Below are 11,700 nucleotides of genomic sequence, written 5' to 3' on the forward strand. Positions count from 1 at the left end.
AAACATTTGGTTCTCTTAGCGTTCTCTATGTTCTCTATGTTGCGCTGTTGTCTGTTATCAAGTGCTGGATTCAAAGAGGATTGAAACACATTGTTACAGTCTCATCAGAAAGTATGGAAACTGTCTTTTAGATCGCGTAGAGACTAACCTACACCTTGTTTTGTGAACATTAATATGCATTTATGTTTGAACAACTTTCAAGTGTTACCCTCTTAGAGATGTGAGAATTCATCTCTACAAAATCAGTGTTTAGTGTGTTTAATTGAATGTCGGGTAAAATGTCAAATGGTTCTCCTGAGTGAATCACCTAGCTGTCAGGAGTCACCTCAGCCAACAACCCAGGTTCTGAACAAGCATTTCTCACTTGCCACACACCTGTCTGATGTCTGGAGCCAGCTAGAAAAGGTCCAGAAGTAATGAGATTCAAGAAGTGGCGTTTCCCTTGCTGGCAGACTCTAATGCGTACCCCTGTTCATTAGATATGGCACCAGGACCTGGGCAGCTGGCACTTTTTTAAAGTATGTCTCTTATTTGCTCATGTGCTCATTGTTGTGGTGGCCTTTTCACAACTAAATATTCCAGTATAAAGCCTATTCGCTTCAAAGGGACAGGGGAAGTCAGTGGCTATAACAGGAAATGTAGACTCATAAGGTGTCCAGTTCTCCTCCCAAAGCGTGGCTCGTTCTCGGGCATGCCTGAGTACAGTGCTTCGGCTTAACCACTGTTTCTCCTGAGGACAGTAGCCCCAAGGCATGCATGCAAATAGGTAGGATAAGGAGATGAGCATTTTGACCAGCCGCACTCTTCGCCTCTGCCCAGTCCTACTTGTCTGTTCATTTATACAAGTTTCCTGTCCCTCAACAGCTTCTAGCTACATCCATCCTTTTCTAGCTGAAAATTAATAGGAACATAGGTTTTTCATCCAAGTAGCTTTCTCCCATTTGATTGATTTTTGCCCAAGTTTTATCGCTGGTACATAATTAGGCAATATTAGTTGTGCATGTTTTCCAGCTAATGTTGAAGTATACTATTTTGATCACTTTAAACTATGTTTTTGTAAATATTAGAAAGGCTGGGTCCACTTTGGGGAATATCTGCATGCTCTGGGGAGGGGGGGGAAGAGAGCAAGGAAAAAGATAATAAGTAATCTGGCTTGGAAAGTGTGATGAAAGAGCCTGCCATTCTTGTTCTGCTAGTAATTGTATTTAAATAAACCAGCTCAGTGTAGCTCATCCCCGGTCTTAGTGCCGCTGCCCTGGTCAGCCGGATCCTTCCTTGAGGTTTAAATGTATAAACGTTTTCCTTCTCAATGTGACTGACATCTTTTTAGAAACCAGTGTTAGCCTAGGATTGTCACCATCTGTGTCGTGTGACTTCTTTGGTCATGGCTTTCCAGGCCTTTCCAGTAAGAGGAGGAAGACGTTTAACCAGTTACAGCCCATTAGTGTACACGTTGTTCTTAGGAGGAAAAGAAGGCTGAATCTATGAAGAATGGGCTGCTTCAGAATCAGGCCTCCATTGTATTCAGGAGGAACTATACATGCCACCTAGGATAATGATATCCCCCCCCCCTTCTTCTGTGTACTCCATATAATATGCCAGGCAAATGAATGAAATGGGGACCCTCACAGTTCAAACACAGACAAGCTAATAATCAGACTGAGATGGACACCACATGCCTGAGCAGTCCTTGATTGAATCAAGTCTGCAGGCATTGAGTTACATTGAGTGACAGACTAGAATCCACCTGTCCTAAGATGGGTTGCATCTGCTCTTGTAATGGAGCAAGACACCTAGGAGAGAGCCTAGCTTCTGTCCTGTGACCACTGTTTTTTTAGAGCTTTTTCAAATTATGACAAATTTAATGACTTCACCTTTCCCCAAACTAGAACTCTTTAAATTAGTGGATTTCGCTCTTTCCCTCTTGGTGTTTGGTTTTAGGAGGGATCTAAATGAGCAAGGAGGTGCCAATAAAAGGCAGGTGCCTAAAGCCACTGGCAAGGCTGCAGTTCTTGTAGCAGAGAGTCGGCTTCGGCCCTGGTTTGAGGGTAGGTGGAAAGGAAAACAGTTCATGCATTGCAAGTGTTCGTCCAGGAGAAAAATCTTTTAAGTCAGTCCTGCCTTACAGTGGATGCCTACACATCCTCCAGTGTCCTGCAGAGTGCCCCATGACCAGGTGAGTCACTGAGCACATCTTGGGAAGGACTTACAGACATCTTAAGATGTTCTTTATGGGTCAGGATAGCCAGAAAAGGTAGTTGTGAGTTTTGGGGTTGCTCTTGTTTTTGAGAAGTGATGGCCAGAGTCCCTTTGGGACCACAGAAATGCAAGGAGTCACCTAGATTAAAGGCTGGTGATGAAACCTTTTTTTTTTTTTTTTTACTTGTTTGGTTTTTTGAGAGAGGGTTTGTGTGTAACAATCCTGGCTGTCCTGGAACTGCCTTTGTAGACCAGGCTGACCTCAAATTCATGGGATCCACCTGCCTCTGCCTCCCGAGTGCTGGGATCAAAGGTGTGCACCACTACCACCCAGCATGAAACCTACTTCTGATTGTGATGAGTGGAGAACATGCAAGTGATTTGCATTTACTTTCTGCAACAACACAGTTGTGATCATAAAACCTTGTGGCTGTTGATCTTGTCATCAGAATGGACACTGAGGCACAGAGGCAGCTAGTTTCTTTTTACCCTCACAATGTTACCATTCTTGCTCCTGTGGCTGTTAAAATAAATCTGATCTGCCCCAGGCTCCTGCCCACCCTTCCCATCACTGCAGAGGCCCTCACTATAGCGATAGTGTGTAGAGCCTGTTAGTACAGCTGACCAGTAGGTCGTCTTCCTTGCTTATCCACACACCCAGCCTTCCTCGCGTCCTTTTAACCACAGTCTTCCCACATTTTACACAGGATTATTTTTACAGTCCTTCTGCAATAATTGGATGACAGATACTGTCCTCTGGACATTTATTTTTCAAAATTCCAAATGCCTAATAACAGGGCTAAAAAGTCCAACATTTTTACAAGTATACTAAATTGAGTCAGTGTTATTGTTCATTGTAATTATATATATGTATATATATACATAACATATATTTGAAGCAACACACTATAGTTGTCATAAAACTATCTTAATTCTTCTCCAAAGTGTTCTTGTAAATTCATTTGACCTTTACTGCAGGAAAAAAAAATTATATAGGGTTCAGGCCAAGGCTCAGTTTGTAACAAATAGCAGACCATTACGAAGAGGAAAGGCAAAAGCCGAGGCCGAGCAGCAAGAAGCTTCAGTTCAATTTCACCCCATATCTTTCTAATAACTTACTTGTCACTTTATTACTTTCCAGTAATGTGAGCACTGCTGACAGGATTGTCACACCAACAGCGGACAACACCCTCTCTACTTCAGCCCCAGCTCTCCCGGCTGCTTATTGCCCTGGCCCTGAAGGGACACAAACTAATAGTGTGCTTTCCAGTTCAGCACTTGGCCATCAAATATAAAAGGATGCGTAATTGCCTGTTTATCCCTGGTGAAGGGGAAATTGAGTAGAGGGCCAGGCTTCCCCACCAGTTCCCTGCTGTACACACTCATTCACAATCAGCCTGCTGCCTCCATCTCTCCCGTCTCTTTTTGTCATTCCCTCTCTCCCCTGCCTCCCAACACAAGCACACATGCACACCTCCTGTGTCTTTAGGAAACTCTAGACTGCTTCTACATGCTCTCACCAGCTATTAACCGGACAGTATAAGGATGATGTCTTACATAAAGGGTCAGTAGAGAGTCTCAGTCTGACTGCTCTCTATTTCTTTGAAACAGGAATTCAATTCCATGCCCGTCCATTTGGGGAGTATTGGGTGTGGCCATGCAATGGAGAACACTTCCCCACAAATCAGAGGCATCACTAGGATTAGGTTTTGTCCTTATTCTGTGAGGAAAGGATTAAAAATACTTTTCTTCCTTGTCAAAAAGTGTGTGTATTGTAAACAAACCGCTTATGAATGGTGGCTGAAAAACATGGTTTGGGATATTTACAACTTTGGCATCAAACCATTACACTAAATATATACATTTATCTTTCAATAATAGACTCTAAATCCATATTTAACAAGATGGATTAACCTTTGTTTGCCAAACTGAGCTGACAATCAGAATAAAATAAGGCTCTATTCTTTCAACTTTAGCTGTTAAAACAATGAAGAGCTTAGGTGTGAAAGAGAAATTCTCCATGTTGGAAAATTTGGTGAGGTCTAAGTATAGTGAGCTTTACAAAATCAAAGAGCAAAGGCTTGAAGGACGTACAGTCAAAACGTTATGTTCCAGAATACCTTGAATCCAAATAATGTGTCCTCTTGGTTATTTCTGAATACAAGACTACTTAAAAGGTAGTTTGAAAGTGGCTAGTTCGTGATGAAATGAAATGCAAGCTGTATCTGCACACCTTCCACATGGGGCTAAGGGCCGTCCTGCTTGCTGCCAACTACCATGGCACACCCGGCAGAAAGTCACATTTCAGAGGAGGTGTTAGTCACCTGAGGTGATGTGGCGGTGTTGTCTTTGTTGTAGACTTTTGCAAGGAAAGGAAGACAGCAGATTTCGGGACAGGAAGCATCAGGTCTGGGTTGACGAAGTGGTGCTAAGTCACTTCTCAAACCAGCCTGAGAACTGAAAAGAAAAGCACTTTGAAAAAGGACTTTGGGTCTGAGTAAAGACAGTTTGATGTTTTTTTTAACATTCCCTCGTGTATTTATAATAAGCAGTTACCAAGCATCTTAATAAAATTGTAATTAAAGACTCAGTTGCCAAAATGCACAAATTCTGCTAGCAAATATTAGATTTGCCCCCTTGAGCTCTAAGTGACAGGGACACATAAGGACATTGTATAGTTGTAATGCTTTATTTAGCTTTCTTTAAAGAATCTTTGAAGGGAAGGAAGAGCAGAAAATGGTATTTTAACAAAAACGGAGAGAAGTAGATAGTATAAAAGTATATTTCTTCAAGATAGGGAGACTCTAAGTGCTGTACCACGATTTTTGTCGGGGCTTCCTGTTGCCAAATGTGATGTTGAGTAAACACACCACCAAGATGGCAAAGGCGTCAGTTATTAACCGGCTCTGCCCACTCTGTCATGGAATGCAAGGATTGGGAGGAGACCCTGGGGAGACCCCAGGTGTGGGAAAGAGCTCTACTCTGCTGGCCCTGGAAAGGTTTTCAAAAAATGAGAACTCCAGCCCTCATGGTGTCCCCCACCCAGTCTGCAAGGTGGACAACCCTGGCACTGTCTTGGTGGGAACTGACTTGCCTGCCTCTTCCTTGCTAGGAGACAAAGCATCCCCCTCCCTACTCCTGAATCTGTGCAATAGCTTTTGTAAGCACTGATTCACGAGGCATGATGCTCTTGAACTCCAGCCAGTGTGCTGAGTTAGTAGGTTCACTTGAGATGTATAAAGCAAGACTGTTGGTTCTTTTAAATCTCATACTCTACTTGGGGCATTTTTGCATGTCTTTGTACAGGTCATTCATTCCTCTCATTGCCTGTCTTACTCTCCTCTGGCTTTTCTACCATCCTTACTCCTGCCCTTTCCTCTCCTGATGGTACCCACTCCCCTCCAAAAAAATAAATCAATCTCTTCTGGGGCAAGTGGGTAGAACACTCCCTCCCCTTTCCTGGCTTTGATCACTTCGGGGATGTGTGTGCTCTACCCTGCCCAGGTTTACATAACATGAATTAAGCAAATGAGATGTTCTAGTATTATGTATTAACATGATAAGACTAAGATTCGTTGTATGCAATGCACTCACTTTCCTGTGCAAACTTTGGTTCTGCTGTCTCACCGAGGAAGCTCCCCGTTTCCTGCCAGTGCCGTCTGAACAGTCGTGGGAGAGCGCAGTGTGGTTCAGGGGGTGGGCAAAGATGATTGAGAAACTGGGCAAGACTTGGGTCTGTGGGATGTGAAGAGATCCCTCCCTTGGCTAAGAGAACATGGAACCCCCCCCCCCCAAACTCTCTGGTACATCTCTAATAGCAAAAACCTTAGGCTCAGCTTTTAGATTCCATACTCAAAGTGGATAAAGGGAATGGAAATATCTTGAGGGAAAGGAACTTTGCCCCAGATATGTCCCTCTGCCACCTAGAGTTTAGAGACTTGGTCTTTTCTCTTTCTGTTCTCATCTGCATGCATTGAGGGCTCTTCCCCCCAGCCTCTGGCAGAACCAACATCTGTGTACAGCTGCACCAAGAGATAGGACAGCGTGCATCCCCGACCTAGTCATTGTGACATCAGTAGCTCCATGAATACTGTATGTATTTTAATCGATGGTTTGGTTTTGTTTCACTTTGTGGTTTGTTTTTATTAGCAGTCTAAGGTAATTGAAATTGTTTATTTACTATTTCCTTTGTTGTATTTTCTGTACTATAACTGTCTACAGTATGTCTTTTGCATAAAATGCATAAGGGTTTGGGGATGTAAATGGAATTTTATTCATATTTTGTCCAAATACCTCTTGTAATTTGTATCAAAATTCTTGTACAATTTTTATATTAAAGATTTATCAGTCACGGAAAGCTTCTGGCCTTTTGACTTGAAGAAACCTCAGGAAACTCCTAAGTTGTCCTTCACAGCTCTACCTGTGTTGCCTGATGCTAGTCACTCTATTTTCCTGTTGCTCTTGGCTGACTTAGAGCCCGTCTCCACAGGAGACTGGAACATGGTATTATTATGAGGCTTCTCGGAGGCCACCTCGTCTCCTGCTAACTTCCTAAAGCTGGATTGGAGGCCCAGAAATCTAAGCCAGTCCCAGCAGAGCCAGGCAGACCCTGCCTCACTGAAGCTCACTCTTTAGGGTGCCTCTTCGATGTCTTTCTAGAGAGGCTTTCCCCCCAAAAGCCTTTGCTCTGCTCCTTTGGGCAAGGAAGACAAAAAGAAGAACTGGGGTCTTTGTGCCATAACTTCCTGCACATGCATCTCCTTCCCCCCCACGACCCCCCACCCCACCCCCGGCCCTCTAACGTGTAGACCTCAGGAGTGAGGACTGTAGATTTTCTCATGCTAAATGCTTGCCTTTCGGTGCATATTCTCTTGCCGGGTCTTGTTGTTTTTTTTGTTTTTTCAGATTGTGCTTATTAAAATCTAGAAATAAAATGATCAGAAGGAAAGATGTCATATTTGGTGGCATTTCTTTCTCCTGTCACACTGCAAGGTGCTTTATTCTTGCCCCACCTCTTAAGGCAAGCATATTTAAAACAGCCCATTGGAGACCATGACCAAAGCCTCCCCTCCAACTGGATGTTCTCTGCTCTCCGTACCCGGATCCAGACTGCTTACTTACCCTGTTTCCTCTGGCTTGTAGGCAAGACCATGGCCCCCACAGACCACAGCAACCCATTGGCCCACACCTCTGGGCAGGCTGCTTGTGGCCAGGCCCAGTAGCTGCCCAGCTGCAGACATTCCTGACCAATGGTCCTTCCCATGGCATTAAGAAAGCCAGCCACCATCGGGCTTCTTCCCTTGGCTTCCAAGCACTCAGAGATATGCTTGGGGTGTCGGCAAAAAAAAAAAAAAAGGTTAAGTGATCTGGGAGAAAGCAGCCACCTCTGAGGCATGTGGTTACGAATGTCACTGATGTGTTAACACACTCCTGCAGGGATTCCAGGCATAATTATGATCTCTTCATCTGTCATAACACATCTGTAATTGGCAAGAATTCTCCCTCACACAGCTCCTTCTCCTTAAGAAAAAAAAAGTCGTTTTAAATGTTATTAAATGATGAGGCACCTTCTGTTTAGTGAAAAGGCACCCATGAAGACGGGTCCTAGCACAAAGCTTATCAAAACAGCCAGGGTTGTGGCCAGGTGCTGTCCTGAGCCACGCAGGACTTGCTTCCTGCTGGTTTGCTCTGTGTCCGTTGACAATGTGACAGTAGATTAAGAGCTACTAATTTAATAAAGCCACTAAGGACGAAGCTGATCTATCAGTGGGGACGAGAAAGGACCACAGTGACTGAGCTTGGGAGGGGCTGCTGAGAATATTGACTTGCCTGAAGTAATACTGGGGGGACGGCTATCGATCCTCAGCAAGGCACAGTTATTTTTAGTCACCTGATTCGTGGACACCCAATCATTACCCATATTCATCAGAGATGTATAATGAACAGAGGTATTGATTAGGAGGGGCGCTGAAGAGATTTCCCAACAGTGCTAGTTCACATTGATAGGTCTCCAATGGGAATACAGGTTACACAGCCCAGAAACATAACTTATAGTGTTCTAGGTCCTTCTATTGATTTTATTTGTGTGGGAGGGCAGAGGCGGGGGAGTCAGCCTTGCACACAGTGGAGCTGCCTTGACCTTCTTCTGAAGGCTTTCTTGGGAAGGAAAACCAAAAAAAAGCATAGCTCTGCAACAAGTACCCAAGCCTGCTCTAAGTTTCCCGGCACTGTCCAGGCTCGCTGTTCTACTTCATTTACAGAAATGTGCCCAAAGCAGGACCATGCCAGGCAGAGCTCAGAGCCATCGGGCACATGAAGACTTCTCTCCCCTAAAGATCAACATATGGCCTCAGGAAATGATCCAGTTAGGCTAATCGTACCAAGTTGGCATGGTAGGAACATAATGAGTCCTGGCTTTAGCATGCTGACCCCAATCCTGGCAATGCCAATACATCACAACTTCCCAAGCATTTTGCCAAGCTGTCGTTTGCAAATGCCATTTGGTTGGAGGTCTGGCCCATGCCCTGAACTTGCACTGCTGTGTTTCATCCTCCAGGGAGTATGCAGCACATGTCCTTGCAAAAAACTAGCGATCAGCCAAGCACCATAACCTCAGAAGCCTTGTGCCGCCCAAGGGGCAGGCTGCATGCTGCCCAATGCAACCAAAAACCAAACCCAGGGAGAAAAAAGAGTGCATGGTTAAGACAAGGACAGCTGTAGAAAATAAATCCCAAATGCATGGTCAGAAACCAGAAATTCACAGTCAGTTGCCTGGCATCCCCAAGGGCCATCAGCAGCTCCTGGCCGACTACTAACAGAGCTATAGCAATGCCATGCCACCCCTCAGCCACCTAGGCAAGGTGCTGCATGCTTTTCTTCCCCCAGGCTCCCCTTGCCTGGGCCAGGTGAGGTGTTTATTTGTCAGTGTCCTCACCAGCCTGACCTGGTCTCTCTTACCTCGGCCAGCAGCCTTCCAGCTCTGGAATCGTCCTGTGCGCGACACCTGCAGCCTTGGTTCGGCTCTTCTTTGCAGGATGCTCACTTCAATTCTTGTTTTCTTCACTGACACCATCTTTTCTTTTTCACATAAAAGATTCAATGAAACTTGATTCTCTGGGGTTAGCCTGTACCTTGATTTCTTTCCTAATGCAAGACCTTACAGGCAATATATATATATATATATCAAGGTCTTTGATAATTCAAAGTCTAGAGTTCTGTCTGTTCTCACAACTTCATGTTTTTAGGAGGATTCAAAAAATGGTTCTGAGCAGTTGAATTTAGAGGTTATCAGGTTTGGGGACGTGTGCTATCTGAGGTGATTTTAAATTATGAGGCCACTTCCAGGTTTTCAGAGAGATTCATTTTACAGATGCAAAGGCCATTAACAGCTGAAGCACTCTCCGACTCCTCCATCATTGTTCTTTCCAGTGTCTCCATTTCAATTTTCCTTGTTTGTTTTTCTTAAGTGAGAATTTCCTCCCAAACTTTCACAGTCATTTGCTGAAAACAAGACACTGCTGGATAATTTTCAGACGTCTTGTCAGTTGGTCTTCAGCGGAGAACAGTCATATAAGTGGTTATGTTTTTGTGCTTTCTGCTCTTTCAAAAACCACAAACCTGTGCTTAAAAACAGGACTTCTCCCGGGGCCCCCATTCTCACCCCCAGCGCAGGAAAGGGGGGCTTGTGACATGCTCACAAGCTCAAGGACACAAAACTCTTCGAATTCCTCATTTATCTTCTGTGAGCTGGGTGGGACAGTGTACAGGGGGAATTCAGGAACCATGTCTCACATGGGAATTCTGTTCTAAACTCTGTGAAGATGTGATACGTTTCTTACACGGCTGTGATGAGCAGTGATTATTCCAGTCTTATCCTTAGGGTTAGTGGGTGAGTAGATGGGAGACAGGCAGGGCCCTTTGGCAAGGTATAGTCATGGAAGCTTTATGGTTTTACATGAGCTAAATGAAGTATAGGTTCACACCTGTAAACCCAGCATCAGGAGACTGTGGTAGGAGAATTACCAACAGTCCTGGGACAAGCCTAGGCTAGAGGGCAAAACAAGGAAGGGAGGAAGGAAGGGGAGGAGGGAGGGAGGGAAGTTGACTTTCCTGCAGAGGAGGAGCTGACCCATCTCTCCAACTGAATACATCTAGGCAGAAGCTGCATAAAGCATCCATTTAAGAGCTAGAAAAAAAAAAATAGCGAGAAATAAGACCAGAAGCCGAAGTGCCATGAAATGGCAGCCAGTGAAGATTCTTTCCCGATGGTGTGCCCTGCTGTCTGAACAGAAGTACAAATCCAGCACAGGAGCATCGGGACAGGAGCAGAGACATCTTCAGAAGAAGTCCAGCGCTCAGGGACTGGGGACACACAGTGAAATCTCGGGGAGAAATTTGCTGTCACCCCTTACTTTAATCCCTAAGAACAACAACAGTAGAGGCCTGAAGGGGCCAACATCTTATGAGAAGGGAACCCAGGAACTATGTCAAGAATGTGAGGACGTTACAGACTAGTGCCATTGGTCTTGGTTATTCTCCAGAATTTGACAGTGAAACTCCGTTGCTGGAAACACCACATACCTGAGACGTAGAAGATAGAGAAATCAAGCTGGTACTGAGCTGAAAGTTTCATCCTTACTGGCTAGATTTCATAGTTCTGAAAGGTGCTATGCACACTACCAAAGGAGAAAATCATCAGTCTTACTCAGCTGTGAATCCTGCAAGCTAAAGTCATGACTGGCATGGCAGCAAGTTAAGTCCACTGATGCGATAATGGCATAAATATAACTAGGTAACCAACCATTCTCTGATTATATGTAAGGCCCCCTTCAGAAGATGGAACCCATACCAGGTACCATTCAGGACCAGGAGCCTATGGTAGACAGGCAATAGACCCTAGGAATGAACCTACTACTATTAGTCTGCTTTAAAACTATGAACATAGTATTAAACTGACTCCTAATGACTTATTTTTATACTCTCAGATTGGTGCAATTCTCAACTCTCATCAGAGAAGCTTCTTTTTGTAGCAGATGATGATTCATATAGAAAGGCACAGCTGTCGTCATGCAGAGAATAAAATACTGTGGAGTTCTCAGTCCTAAATGAGACATCGTATTAAACCCCACCCTCCCAAGGCTCAGGGATCATCCCAGAAGAGAGGGCAGAAAGGTAGTAAGGGCCAGAAGACATGAATGGCCACAGTGAAACAGTACCTTCCAGAAATCCCAGGGCAGTTGCACAGATAAATGGACCGTGACTGTGACAGCCTGCACAAGACCTGCAGAAGCCCAATCAGACCAAGTCCCCCCGTGGAGATGGGGGGTGGGAACAGAATCCCACCCTTGCCTGGGGAACCATTGGCAACTGACAGCTGCTGGGAGAGAAAGTTTTCTTTAAAGGGGTGGCCACCAGTAGGTCAAATATACTTCAGTGGGTGACCCCCAAGCCCAAGAGAATGTGGGTAACACAAATTGGTCTCTGTGGAGTGAATATACCAAA

The sequence above is a fragment of the Peromyscus californicus genome, unplaced genomic scaffold (genome assembly GCF_007827085.1).
Source record: "Peromyscus californicus insignis strain IS unplaced genomic scaffold, ASM782708v3 Scaffold_5__1_contigs__length_169319896, whole genome shotgun sequence".
Taxonomy (NCBI): Eukaryota; Metazoa; Chordata; class Mammalia; order Rodentia; family Cricetidae; genus Peromyscus; species Peromyscus californicus.